Source organism: Eschrichtius robustus, chromosome 16, assembly GCF_028021215.1.
Source record: "Eschrichtius robustus isolate mEscRob2 chromosome 16, mEscRob2.pri, whole genome shotgun sequence".
NCBI classification, from domain to species: Eukaryota; Metazoa; Chordata; class Mammalia; order Artiodactyla; family Eschrichtiidae; genus Eschrichtius; species Eschrichtius robustus.
In genome coordinates this window covers 29,302,359-29,317,244 of record NC_090839.1, presented here as the reverse complement: position 1 = coordinate 29,317,244, position 14,886 = coordinate 29,302,359, and the positions used below count along the sequence as shown (strand labels likewise).

The following is a 14,886-nucleotide window of genomic DNA, read 5'->3' as shown; positions in this document are numbered from 1 at the left end:
AAAATTCTTGAAAACATAACAGTGGGCTCTCATGAGCCAGTTCAAGCTCCCTCCAACACATCACTGAGTTGTATCCATAATCTGTACATTCTCACCCCCACCACTGCTCCCGGATTCCAGACACCATCATCTCTTCCTGCACCATTGTCATAGTCTCTATCTGGCTTTCCTGTTTCAGCTTCAGTGATCCCTTGGGAATGTAAGTCAAATCCTATCACTCCTCTGCTTCCTCCCCCAAAATGTCTGCATGGCTCTCTCTCTCCCTTCTTTCCAGCCTCTGCTCAAATGTCACTTTATCAAAGGCACCTTCCATAAACCACCCTGTATAAAATATCAATACCTGTCTCTCATCCGGCATTCCAATTCTTAATCTGATTAATTTGTCTCCTGAGCACTTACTACTATCCGATATACTAAATGTAAGCAGTTCTCACTTTGCATGTTGGAGCAGGACCTTAAAATAACTTGGAAACAAACCTTGAAAAATGACCTTAATAATCAATGGGATAATAACTGTTATGTGACCTTCAAAAATGTTTTTAAACATTAGAGACTCTTACTGTCATTTATAAATATAGAGGGAAATGAAAAAATAGTAAAATTAATATTTATTTAGTATACTGTAACTTGACACCTTAGAAACATTGAGAATTAAAGAGTTTTATTTCTTTGCAGAACTTATCAAGAGCAGTTTGAAGTGTTTGCCTTCTTCTCCTTGTATAATTTACAAAAGAGCCAGCATCTTTTCTATGCCTTGGTGAATTATATTACTCCTAAGTTTGAGCAAGATTCCAACATTTTACCCCTTGTACTCTCAGTGTTGTGAAATCTTTACAAACTTCATTTGATTTGAAGTATTTGCTGTTGTCACTTCCTCTGGGACATTTTCAAGCTTTTCGTTACCACCACTTTCCTCATTTACGTTGTCAGTTTACCTTCATTAGGTTCCTCTTGGCTATATATCTAGAATTTTTGTATCAGTATCAGTGTAACATTCCCAGAGTCAGCTATTTCTTCTATAATCCACTTACATTCAATTTGAATGTCACTTTCAGCTTCATCACTTTTTGTTTCTCCATTGCACTTTCATCTTTGTATCCAATTCCCTTTTGCAATTATTCATTTTTGTAAATGTCATGTGAGTTTATCACTGAGAGACAGGAGACAACACAACTACATGCTTTGCTGTCTGTACCTAAACTGTGTAACAGCCACGGTGAACAATTACTACAGACTTGGAAACAAATAACATGATCGGTTATTGATTGCGATGAGCATCTGTTACATATGATTTGTGTACTGAAGTAGAGCTAGCGGTAAAGTTTGTACTTATGCAATTTTTCATGGCAAATTTACTATGGTAAATTTGAACCATGTGTGTGGGGGGGTGGGTAACTGATATTATTTAACTAAACTAACTGAAATTCATGCATGTCAGGACCATGCAACGTGAGGCCTCCCTGTATGTGTCTCTTCCTCAAATAGGATGTCAGTTCTAACAGTGAAGGGACTATCTGAGTCTTCAGTTGCCAGAATAGTGGCTGCCATATCTAGGCCATTACATTTTTAAATTGATTAAGTGAATACTTCATTGAGGATATTAGTTTCTACTAGATATTGGATATCAAAATAAAATTTTTCTTTGTCAGTCGCCTGGCTCTTGTATTCTAAAGACCTTTTGCTAAAGACTACTTTTTCTTCCTTGTGTTTAAACAATCTTTTCAAAAATTAAACATTTTCCAGATCACTAGTAAGTGAAAAAAACAAAACAAAAAACAGACATTGATTGGAGTATGTCAAATGTGTGTGAGAACCAACTAAAAGAGCTCCCAAGGCACTGGAACAATCTGAGTGAAATAAAGTAGTATTGGATTGTGCTATAATCTAAATGTCTCCTCAAAATTCACATGTTAGGATCCTAACACCCAATGTGATGGTGTTAGAAGGTGTTGCCTTGGAAGGTGGTTAGGTCATGAGGACTCTGCCCTCATGAATGGGATTAGTGCCCTTATAAAAGAGACCCCACACAGCTCCTTGTCTCAATTGCACCATGCATCTCTTACTTTCTGCCCTGGAGTTTCTCTGCTGCCTCTACATGGAACACTTGTAAGAATGTGCTCAGTCATTCTGTTATATGCACAAAATCTATATGTACAAGTGAGTTAATGCCTCCCAGGGCAATGTTCAACCAATGAAGACAGGAGTCAGTAGATAATTATCCTCGTTTTCTGTGTCTCAGATGCACAATTCCAAAGAAAAGAGGAAAAAAGAGGCCCCCCCCCCTCCACAGAGTTCACTAGCCCTTTCAGCAGTGTGAGAAATCTATGATCTGAAGAGGACACTTACCCGACAATGCTGCCACCCTGATCTCCGACTGCCAGCCTCTAGAACTGTGAACAATAAACCTCTGTTGTCAGCCACCCAGTCTGTGATATTTTGTTCTAGCAGTCCAAATAGGCTAAGATTATAACCCAAGATATAAAATATCTATGAGTCCATATTGATGTAAACAAATAATTGAATGAATTAATAAGTGGAGGAGGAGGGAAAATTCTCCTGTGCAGAAAAGTCCCAAATAATTTACATACATACCTCACCCTAAAGAATGGGGACTCTAACTCCGCAATACTGAAGTGTGGACTGCATGTGGTGACTCCTTTCTAAAGAGGACAGAATGAAGGAGGAAAAAAGAGTAACTTTACAGTGGGGAAGCCTGTCAAATACAATTCAGTCAGGTCATAGAGAGTTCATCAACAGTCATAAATCATCTCAATAGTATGTACCCTTGATGTAACGTGATGAAAATGGCACTTTTCCCCTGTAACCTCCTCCCCAAAATCCAAACCCCAGTCTAATTGTGAGAAAAGCATCAAAAAGATTACAATGGAGGGACATTTTCCAGTATACCTGGGCAGAACTACTCAGAACTGTGAGGGTCATCAAAAACAAGGAAATCTGAGAAGTTGTCAAAACTAAGAGGAGCCTAAGGAGAAATGACAAGGATCTGCATGAGATCCTGGAAAAGGAAAGGACTTTAGGTAAAAGCTAAGGAAGTCTGTTATGGAACGAATGTTTGTGTTTCTCCAGAATTTGTATGTTCAATTCTAATCCCCGATGGGATGGTATTTGGAGGTGGGGTCTTTGAGAGGGAATTAGCACATGAGGGTTGGGTTCTCATGAATAGGATTAGTGCCCTTGTAAAAAGAGTCTAGAGAGCCTGATCACTCCTCCCACCATGAAGGATACAAGGAGAAGTCGGCAGTCTGCACTCTGGATGAGGGCCCTCCCCAGAATCTGACCAGACTGGCACCCTGGTCTCAGACTTCCAGCCTCTAGAACTGTGAGAAATTTGTTGTTTATAAGCCACCCAGTCTATAGAGTCTTGTTGTAACTGCCTGAGCTAAGACAAAAATGGAATATAGACTTCAGTTAATAATAATGTACCAGTATCAGATTGTTAATTGTAACAAATGTACCACATTAATGTAATCTGTTAATAATAGGAAACTATGTGTAGGGGTATATGGGAACTCTCTGTATTATCATCTCAATTTTTCTATAAATATAAAACTGTCTCTAACCTATTAAATAAAATTTAAGATCTTGTCCTCTTGCACCCCCTTGGGAACAATGTAAGGAAATATGTGGTGGGGACACTTCTGTGTTAATATACCCACATTTTATCTCACTTTACAGGTCTGAGGTTTCCTTCTCGTCCTTCCTCTCTCTTCTTCCAGAGCTCACTGCTAACCCAGGCACTCAGAGATCCCAGAGAAAGCTGCTTCTCAGTTCCCCATGCCATTCATCCTAAACTTTTCCAATTAGTAAAGCCCAGGTCAGACCAAGTGGGGTCGAAGAACTTTGGGTTACCTGGGTGATGTGAGATAGCTTTGAGGACCTAATTGTGGGGAAGTTAATACATGTCTTGAGTCCAAGGATTCCCAGGTGGAAGATGTTTCATAGGGTGTGGAGGATGCTGTTTTATACCAGGTTGCAGAAGATGGCCCTTACCTGTCATCCCTCCTTGTGATTGCCTCAGCTGAGTAGACCCACCTTGCCCAAAGTCATGCCTGGTAATATGCCACGTCCATTGACTCATCAACATTGTGATATAAAAGCTCAGCTCTCTCACCCCAGCTCAGGACAACCTTGAAGGAACATCCTAGCACCAGAGATCCATGGGAGGTCAGCACCAGAGATCCATGGGAGGCCAGCTGATGTCTTCATTAGGACTTCATTACAGCTTAACTTCTAACCAATCCTGCTTCCTTTTCCTCCCTTCCACAGATATTGATTCTAAAAGTACCTCTTGAAAAATGACACGTTAGTCTTCACCTCAGAGTCTGTTTCAGGCAAAGAGGTTGTGCTCGGTACCAGAAAAGGCAAGGATTTCTTTGCCTTCTAGGGGCCACACCAGTCATGGAAGGATGAATTGAACTGTTTATATATACTACCATATACCAAATTGTCTTACTATATTGAGAGCAATGAGAGTCCAAAAAAGTGTTTATGCCAAAGAGCTGTGTAATCAGATCTGTGTTCTAAAAGAGCTGGCTGGAGAAAGAGGAAGAGATTATAGGGCAGGGAGGAAGAAATTGGGGTAGCCTGATTAGGAGGTAATTGTTTTCATTCAGGCAAGAGATGATGGTGGAGATAGAGAACTAGATTTAAGAGGTATTTAGGAGGTAAAACTAACAGTGTCTGATAGGGAATAGGTATGAATGGATGAGTGAAGATGTAGAACATGGATTCCTTCTTGGTTTAACCAAATGGAGAGATGATGTGCCACATACTGAACAGGGTGATGTGGGAGAAAAGAATGTCTGAGTGTAGATTATGAACTCAGCCTTGAATATTTGAGGTACAGAAATGAAGATTTCAAGGTCAAAGTATATATAGGTCTGTATTATGGGCTCAAGATTACTCAACTACTAAGAAGTGGAATCAGGAATTGAACCTGAAATGTATCTGATTCCAAAGCCAGTGCTCTTGACCATCATGCCACCAAAAATCCCACCCTCTGAAGACTTTAGAGTCCAATAGAAGCTGTGAATTTGGCTGGAGGTGGGAGGAAGGGTAGGATGATGGAGGCTAGAGAAAAGAGGCTGTCCAGTTTTCAGCAGGGTCCATCGATGGGTTTCCCAGTGTGGAATTCATCCATCCAGAACAATGGGATAGAAAGGTGACATCACAAGGGGAGGGAGAGTCTTGTCATCTCATAGAGGATGTTTGGGTCTTGCTGTGCATTCTCCTCTTCTAACACCTCTCCTGGACTTGACATCCAGTTGGTCCCTGAGGAAAAGGCAGGGATCACAAGGAACCAACGGAAAAACAGCCATAACAGTCAGTGCCTGACTGACTATGGATGCTTGGACAGTAAACGGTTACCAGTTCAGAGTGGGCCAAGAATCCCTGGACACAACCATTGTGCTGGGGTTGAGCCCATTCCAGAGGTGAGAGAGAAGGAGGCGAACATGCTGGTTCCTCTCTATTTCTGAGAGTGTTTCTTCTACCTCTCCACTTCCTTACTACAGAGTTAGCCCAGACCCAGTGCAGACAGGCGAGGCAGACCTCACTTTCCCAGGTATGTTTCTATGTGTGTTGCTTTTCTTCTTTGAGAATGTTCCCCACAGCTCCACCTTCCCCGTAGCCACCCTCCTATCCTGTAATGTACCAATAATCACCATCTCCAAAATTCTAACCTCTTTCTCAGTCAAAAACAATTCCTCTGAAGGAAGGAGAAAAGAGGCAACTTCCTGTATTGTATGCAGGGATCCACAGCAAAGCCAGGAGCCCACAGCAGACATTGCATTAAGGCTCATTTTATACTTTTGACACCTCTAGAGTGAGGAGGAGGAATCTCTTGTAAAGTTAAACTCTATTGTCAAGAGGATGAGGCCACAGAGATCTAGACTCCTCCCTGCAGCTGTGCAGCTCAGTGAGGCCCAGATGTTGAGCTCATGTAGGAGCTGTTACACACCTGCCCATCACAGGGTTCCAGAAGCTTCTGGCCCAGACTGTGTCTCTGAGGATGCTAGATAGGCAAAGGCTGTGGGATTAGGGAGAATGTCCAAGATGGGATGAGGCCCAGGAAGGAGCACAAGCCTCAGGTGTCACACCCCTCAGCTCAGGAAACCCTGGACATTTCCAGCAGCAAATTATCCCTTTGTAGTAACCTTGTCTGTTCAATTTATAATCTCGAAGAAAAAGTGTCACAGTCCCACAGCATTTCCTCTCATCATGATCCCCTTCCTCTGACATCATGGAAGCAGGAACTGTCGTCTCTCCTCAGAGCACAGAGTCCCAGGCCTCTCCAGGACCACATTCTGACAGAGCAGGCTCCAAGGGCCAACACAATGTCTGTCTTTGTTTCCTCATCCTGCCCACGTCTGCCATCCCTGCTGCTGGCTCTGCTGCTGAAACTTACAGATGAGTGGGACCTCCCTCTGCCTGTTTACTCTTTTCTCCCCACATACTTCTGTAGAATTTCTTTTCGAGGGATTTCTTTGTCCCACTGCAAAACAGGCAGGATTTAGAGATGTAGACTTGAATGGCCCCCAGCTGACAAAATCTCTTGGTGTCTGTGTCTGTTCCATACCCTTTTGCTCAGGTAATGGACTCATCCCCATGCTCAGAGGGCTAAGCACAACACACATCACAGCTCTCATCCCCTAGCCACTGGGAACATAGGGTCTTTCTTTTCACTTATCAACAGCACACATATGCTACCCACTAAACAAAGAAAAACACCTTAGAAAAGATGAAATTATAAGGTAAGAAAAGAATCCACAATGCCCCCATCAGGAGATAATCAGTGTTAAAGCTTTGCAGAGGTCTGAGCGCTCATAGAACACTGGCCAGAAGTTCACAGTAGAGGTCTCTTTAGATCAGTGATGGAACCTGAGCCCTGCAGTCTCCCCAGCATAACTGCGTGGTTCTGCCTCTATTTGCTGAAAAACCTAAACAGGTTTGTGGAGTCTCTTCCCAAAGGATGTTGGTCCATGTTGGTAGAAACTTTGAGTCCCAATTGCCACAGCAGATAACTTGAGGGGTTTAGACCAGATGAAAGAGGAAGCAAGACCATTATCTGAGTATAAGGAAGAAGGGGGGAAGGCTTGGATCTTGAGAGAATAAAATATGTCAGCCACCCATGCCCACTGGAGAATTTTAGCAAACATCTAAAGAAGAATTAACACCAATTTTATACAATCTCCTCAAGAAAATAGAAAAGAAGGCAACACTTGCTAACTCATTTTATGAGGAAATTATTACCTTGATAGTAAAAGTAGATAAAGACTGTACATAAAAAAGGAAACTATAAGGCTTCCCTGGTGGTGCAGTGGTTGAGAGTCCGCCTGCCAATGCAGGGGACGCGGGTTCGAGCCCTGGTCTGGGAAGATCCCACATGCCGCGGAGCAACCGGGCCCGTGAGCCACAATTACTGAGCCTGCGCGTCTGGAGCTTGTGCTCCGCAACAAGAGAGGCCGCGATAGTGAGAGGTCCGCGCACCGCGATGAGGAGTGGCCCCCGCTCGCCGCAACTAGAGAAGGCCCTTGCACAGAAACGAAGACCCAACAGCCAAAAAAATTAATTAATTAATTAATTAATTATTTTAAAAAAAGGAAACTATAGCCCAATATCTGTCAAGATCTTAGATGCAAAATTCCTCAACAAAATATTGGCAAACAGAATTTAACATTGTATAATGTTATATACTATAAGTCAGACCTTAGTTTCAATATCTGAAAATCAATCATTGTAATCCATCACATCAAGATAAAGAAGAAAAAATTGCATGATCACATCAATTGATGCAAAAAAGCACTTGACATATCCAATACCCATTAATGATGAAAACTCTCAACAAACTAGAAATAGGGAGGAATTTCCTCAACTTTATAAAGAACATCCACAGAAACCCTACAGCTATCACTATACTCAATGGTGAAAGACTGAATGTTTTCTTCCTAAGATAAGGAAAAAAGCAAGGGTATCTATCCTCACAACGCTTATTCAACATAGTGGAAAGAGAAAAAGAGAGAGGAAGAACGAAAGAAATATATATTGGAAATGAAGAAATAAAACTGTTGCAGATAGCATGATTTTCTACATAGAATATCCCAAAGAATCTACTAAAAAAACACAAACAATCAAAAAAATCTCAGAGCTATGGTGCTTTGTGTCCACCTAGAGAGGTGAGATAGGGAGGGTGGGAGGGAGACGCCAGAGGAAGGAGATATAGGGATATATGTATATGTATAGCTGATTCACTTTGTTATACAGCAGAAACTAACTCCAATAAAGATGTTAAAAAAAAAAAAAACCTCTCAGAGCTAAATGAGTTCAACAAGGTGGCAGCATACAAGATCAACACAAAAAATCAACTGCATTTCTACATACTGAAACAAACATATGACCATTTACATTAGCTCCAAAAAATGGAATACTTAGGTATAAACCTAATATGTATAAGATCTGTATGAAGAAAGCTACAAAACTGATCAAAGACATCAAAGAAGAGCTGAATATGTATGTAAGATCTTATAGGTAGTAAGATCAATATTGTCAAGATATCAGTTCTTCCCAACTTGATTTATAGATTAAATGCAATCCAATTAAAAACCAGCAAGTTATTTTATAGATATTGACAAATTGATTCTGAAGTTTATATGAAGGGACAAAAGATCCCGAATAGCCAACACATTACTGGAGAAGAACAAAGTCACTCTTCACAAAAATTAACTCAAAATGGATCATAGACCTAAATGTAAAACACAAAACTATAAAACTCTTAGAAGATAATGTAGAAGAAAATCTAGATGACACATCGTATGGCAATGACTTTTAAAATAATAGACTTTATATTTCAATACAGTTTTAGGTTCACAGCAAAACTGATCAAAAGGTACAAGGATTTCCCATACATCATTGTGCCCCCTGCCCCCACACATCTTTGTCTCTACCCCTTTTAGCATCCTCCAACAGAGTTGTGCAGTTGTTACAATTGATGAACCTATATTGACAAATTATTAACACCCAAAGTCCATAGTTTGTATTATGGTTCACTCTTGTTGTTTTACATTCCATGGGTTTGGATGTAGCATGATATGCATCCACCAAATTTATGGTATTATACAGAGTAGATTCATCACCCTAAAAATTCTCTGTGCTCTGCCTATTTATCCCTATTTCCATCCTAACCCCTGGCAACCACTAATATTTTTATTGTTGCCCTAGTTTTTAATGTCATATAGTTTCCATGTCATATAGTTAGAATCCTGCAGCATGTAGGCTCATCCTTTGAATTCGTAATAAGCATTTAAGGTTCATTGAAATCCTTTCAGGGCTTATTAGCTCATTTCTTTTCAGTGCTGAATAATATCCCACTGTCTGAATTTACTATGATTTCTTTATCCATTCACCTACTGCAGATCTTGCTGTTTTCAAGTTCTGACAATTACAAATAAAACTGCTATAAACTATGAGGGAGAATCTGTTCTAGGCCTCTCTCCTAGCTTCTGGTAGCTTCAAACATTCTTTAAATTGTAAATGGAATTTTCCCTGTGTCTTCATATCATCTTTCTGTGGACGACAGCTAAGCTAAGCTATACCTGAATTCCTGATTCACATAAACCATGAAATAATAAATATGTTTTTTTAAGCCACTAAGTTTGTGGTAATTTGTTATTCAAAAATAGAAAACAAATATGCTAAGATTGAGAAATAATTCAGGAGAAAAATCTTCCATAGTTTGTAGAATTTATCTTGCAAATATTATGTGTATCTTCCATGAACTCAATGTCATTGCTCCTTGTGTGATACTCAAGAACATATAACAAGAGCAATTAACTACTAAGGAATAAGAATTTGTTGCATTGGGTTGAGCATCGATGAACATGAAACATTGTAATAACTGAGATGTTTTCATACTCCAATGATCAATATTTCACCCCTTAGGGAAAATGTAAATTTCATGGAAAATGCAAGTCTCGACGTGTAACTGGGCACATGGGATAAGTGGGCTTCCACATGAAGAAAGGGAGATGCCTCTATATGAAAGTTGCACTCTGAATATAGTATGTTGGTTATCAGCAAAATGCCCTTAGCTTGGGGCCTTGTCTCTAATTCTGGGACCTAAAGAAAAATCTGACTCAAATTTTATTTCACATTTTTAATTTAATATAAATGTATTCATTGGTTCATTGAAAATATGTTTATTTAGTGCCCACTATGCTCCAGGCTATCCTTATATCTTGATGGAGAAGGAAAGTCCCATCCTCCTTTCTATACTCTGGTCCCCTTCTCCTCATCCCACATGGCAGCCAAATTTGTAATTTTCATACTTTGGTGCCAATACATGTTGTTTAAGAGTGTGCAATCAGACCCCACCTTGAACTAGAACCAGACCCTCAGAACATTTTGCACCAAGACAAGGAACATGAGAAATGACACAAAGTTTCTTTCCAGGAACTTCAGGTGAAGAGTTCCAGGTGAACCAGCCTGAGAGTTCAGTGTCAGCTAAGGCTGGAGATGTCATAACCTTGGGCTGCAACATTCCTGCTCTGTCCCCAGCAGGGCCTGTCTTGCGGTTCGAGGTCACTGGGCTTGAAAGACAATTAATCTACATTTTCAATGGAAACCAATTCCCCTGAGTATCCCAATTGGTAAACCCAATGGCCAACCAAACAGACTATTCCATCCGTATCATTGATGTGTCGCCTAAGGATGCTGGCACCTATTACTGTGTGAAGTTAACGATAAGGCACCCTGACATGGAGTATATATCTGGTCCAGGTACCTATGTGTCTGTGAGTGTTGAGTACAGCCTGACAAACTCCATCTTTCTGATTTTTAAGGTAAGTTTTAAAAAAATCTTCAAGATGTACCAAATCATTACTATACACTGGATATGATGCTCCTTCATACACAAACTACCCTGTAGGCTGGGATTCTGCAGATGGCCCCTCTGATCAGTCATTCTGGGTTCCTATGCCCAATATTTAATCAAGCCATGTTGACAGGCCATGCCCTTCTCTAACTGCCAGCACCACAAGAAACAATATAGGGCAATGGACATTTCCAGTTGAAAATGTGTTGGGTAGGTAAAATGCAGTACATGTATGTACTCTTTGCACATATGTCCAAAAAGTTGGAAAACTGAGACTTGGAAGACTAGCCTTTCTGAGGTTTAGGGACAAACCTGGGCCCAGGAATATGCACTGTGTCTATTATGACCTATTTCCTGACCCTGAATATCAGTCACAGTCACTTGCAACTACATCTTAGCTCTGGGTTCAGGACAGAATCTCAACATGGTTAAAGTTTGCCCCCAAAAGCCCGATATCTCATGAGCCAAAGCAAAGGGATCCTCAGGCAGGTGAAATCTCTTCCAGCCTGCACAATTCCACTCAATCCCACTCATCCATTTCCAAATGGAATGAGATTGAGGCCAGGTGACATGTACCTGAGGGGTCAAGACAATCCAGTCACCTTGTTCCCCACACAGGAAGCCAGTGGCTGGGTGTGTCCTCCTATTATGGTGAGGAGTAACTTCTGGGGAATGTTGAGACCAGAAGGAGGGGTGTTGAGGGTCACCCACTTCCAGGTCTTGTTTAGAAAAGCCCTCTTGGAGGGGTTGAGTCACTCTCCTGGCACTTGACCTTTCCCTGGTCTACCCTGAGAGTTATACTCCAAGTTCTGCTGTTCTTTTATTCTCAGAGGACCACCAGTGCTTCTTACTCCTTGCCATTCTCTGAATTAATTTCATGAGATACAGTGAGATGAGGGTGTCCCTCTGTTCTGCCAGGAAAACTGGTCTTCCCCAGTAATGTTTTCCTCAAGTTTAGCCACATTCCATGGCATCCAACTGACCAGGAAAAATTCACACATTTCTTTCAAGCAGAAAAATGTGAGTATAGGTGGCTTACCTGTCATTCTTTCCTGGCTTCACCAACCAAGAGTTCCCTTTTCTTCCCAACCTGCATCTTAGGTCATCTGTGGTTTGATGCTTTGACAACTTGAAAGGAGAGATTATAACCAGGACCTGACATCGTATGGGGTAGTAATGTTGGTGGAAGTGGGGGTTAGGCGTCAGTGGCACCCTCCAAAATTGATGAGATCCCTTGAGGCTCTACTCTCTTTATGCTGAGGAGAATAAACTGTCCCCGCCTTCCCTCTTGAGGAGATAAGCAAAAGACCCACACTCTGCCTTCAAGAATATGCCACCTGATATTTAGGTTTCTGATTTCTTGCCTTCCCCTTTCTCCACACCTCTCAGTACTAATGTCTGTTGCCCTTCAAAGGAGAGATGAAGGCCAATCCCAAACTCTCTGCATGTGTGTGGTGAGAAGAGGAATCTTGGATCCATCTCCAAATGTATTGAGCAATTTTTGGCATTTAGATGGGAAGAAGGACTCATGCCTATAAACACTACCCATTCACAAACCCAGGCCTCCTTATCCATCCTCCGCTTATCTTGCTTAGGGCCTGAGAAATGAAATTGGGGAAGTGATGCATCTGGTCCTCTGAACTGATTTCCCTCTGTTAGCATTCAGGGAAAGAGCTGCCTCCACTTGCTCTGAACTTAGTGTGTGGGTATTCATATATGTCACTAAAACAATTAATGAATGAGACCCAACCATGATCTGGATCCAGTTTCCTGGCCAGAGCCAGGGAAATGGGAGATGATTTTGAGTTTCTTTCCAGGAGCCACAGATGAGATGCTCAAGGTGCAACAGGCTGAGATATCACAGACTGTATCAACTGGGGAAACACACCTTGAGTTGCAGTGTACCAGATTCATTTCTTAATGGACCCGTCTTATGGTTCAAGGGGACTAGACCAAATCGTGAATTAATCTACAATTTCAAAAGTGGTCTCTTTCCCAGAGTAACACAAATTGGAAAAACGGCCAAAGCTGGCAACAGGGACTTTTCCATCCGCATCAGTGAAATCACTCTTGCGGTTGCCGGCACCTACTTATGTGTGAAGTTCAAGGAGGGAAAACCTGGCATAGAGTACCAGTCAGGTCGGGGCACCCAGGTGTTTGTGACTGGTGAGTTGACTCCTCCACCTTCTGTCATGTGATATTGTGTCAGTAATAATGTCATCCAGTCATTGAACAGTTACATTCCACTAAATACTATTGAAGGTACAACATTCATTTGATCTTGTCATTCTCTCAGAAGCCTGTGATTTAAGCGTTTTACAGGAGGAGAATCAGAGAGTCAGAAAGGTCAATGAGTGATGAGAGATATTTTGTTTAACATTTCAACATTCAAACAATCACCAATAGCTAGGCTAAACCAATTAAGGTAATTTCAAGTCCCTTAATGGCAGGTGACTCAAATGAAACTGACTTAGGCCAATTTGTGTCCATAAGAGAAATCTGAGAAACTAATGCAATTCTCTCTCCTATTGGCTTGGAACAAGCAATAATTTTTTCCCAGATACTCCAGACAGACATCTTTTGACCACGAGGGGAACCAAGTTGAGAAAAAATCTGCTCTAGAGAAGTGCAAAAATGTAAAGAGTGTGGGTTGACAACATTAAACATCCAAATTGTTCTTGGTTCCAACCCCACCTCTGGACCTCCAATTATAGGAGAGAAAACATCTCCTTTAAGCCACTTTGCTAAAGTCAGCACTGTCCTAATGGATGCCAGCTGAGAAAGACCATCCACAAAGCACTGAAGTACAATTTCAAATGAGATTTTTCTGTTCCTAAAGTCTTACTTTTTAATTTTGTTTCTCTATTTTGTTATGACCTCTGAGCAATACCTAGCCTGAAAAATGATTAAATTGGTAATATTAAAACATTATTGTTTATTGGGCATCTACTATATCCCAAACACTTTCCCCATATTATTATATTTACCTGCATAGCAACTTGAGCATGCGGATGCTTGTCCTCATTGTACAGATGAGTAAACTGAGACTCAAGGAGATTCAAGAGTACAGACAGTGGGAAATAGAGGTGAGGTTGGTCTGGGCTCTCTCCAGTATGCTCAATATTAGTGAAGAAACTTTTCTTACAAGGAGTAAGAACTTAATATTGATACATTAGTTTAAACCAAAAAAAAAAGGAGTTGGGCGATCCTGTAGCTGAGGAGGGTTCTAGCTTCCTCACAGCACCCAAGGCACGAATCAAGAACTAAAGGTCTGGATTTGGGCTCACAGCCTCCAAGCCTCTTATTCTCTGAAATTCTCTCATCTCTATCTCTTGCTGGATTTGTCTTTCTTTTTTTTTAACATCTTTATTGGAGTATAATTGCTTTACAATGGTGTGCTATTTTCTGCTTTATAACAAAGTGAATCAGCTATACATATACATATATCCCCATATCTCCTCCCTCTTACATCTCCCTCCGACCCTCCCTATCCCACCCTTCTAGGTGGTCACAAAGCACCGAGCTGATCTCCCTGTGCTATGTGGCTGCTTCCCACTAGCTATCTATTTTACATTTGGTAGTGTATATATGTCCATGTCACTCTTTCACCTCGTCCCAGCTTATCCTTCCCCCTCCCCATGTCCTCGAGTCCATTCTCTATGTCTGCATCTTTATTCCCGTCCTGCCCTTAGGTTCTTCAGAACCTTTTTTTTTTTTTTTTAGATTCCATATATATGTGTTAGCAGATGGCATTTGTTTTTCTCTTTCTGACTTACTTCACTCTGTATGACAGTCTCTAGGTCCATCCACCTCACTACAAATAACTCCATTTCGTTTCTTTTTATGCCTGAGTAATATTCCATTGTATATATGTGCCACATCTTCTTTATCCATTCATCTGTCGATGGACACTTAGGTTGTTTCCATGTCTTGGCTATTGTGAATAGTGCTGCAATGAAAGTAGGAGTGTGTGTATCTTTTTGAATTGTAGATTTGTC

At 41.0% G+C, this 14,886-nt stretch overlaps 1 pseudogene; it reads left to right on the top strand.

The window, feature by feature from the left end:
* Window positions 1-6,356: 6,356 nt before the first annotated feature.
* Window positions 6,357-13,510, top strand: LOC137750364 (signal-regulatory protein beta-2-like; annotated as a pseudogene).
* The last annotated feature ends 1,376 nt before the right edge of the window (window positions 13,511-14,886 follow it).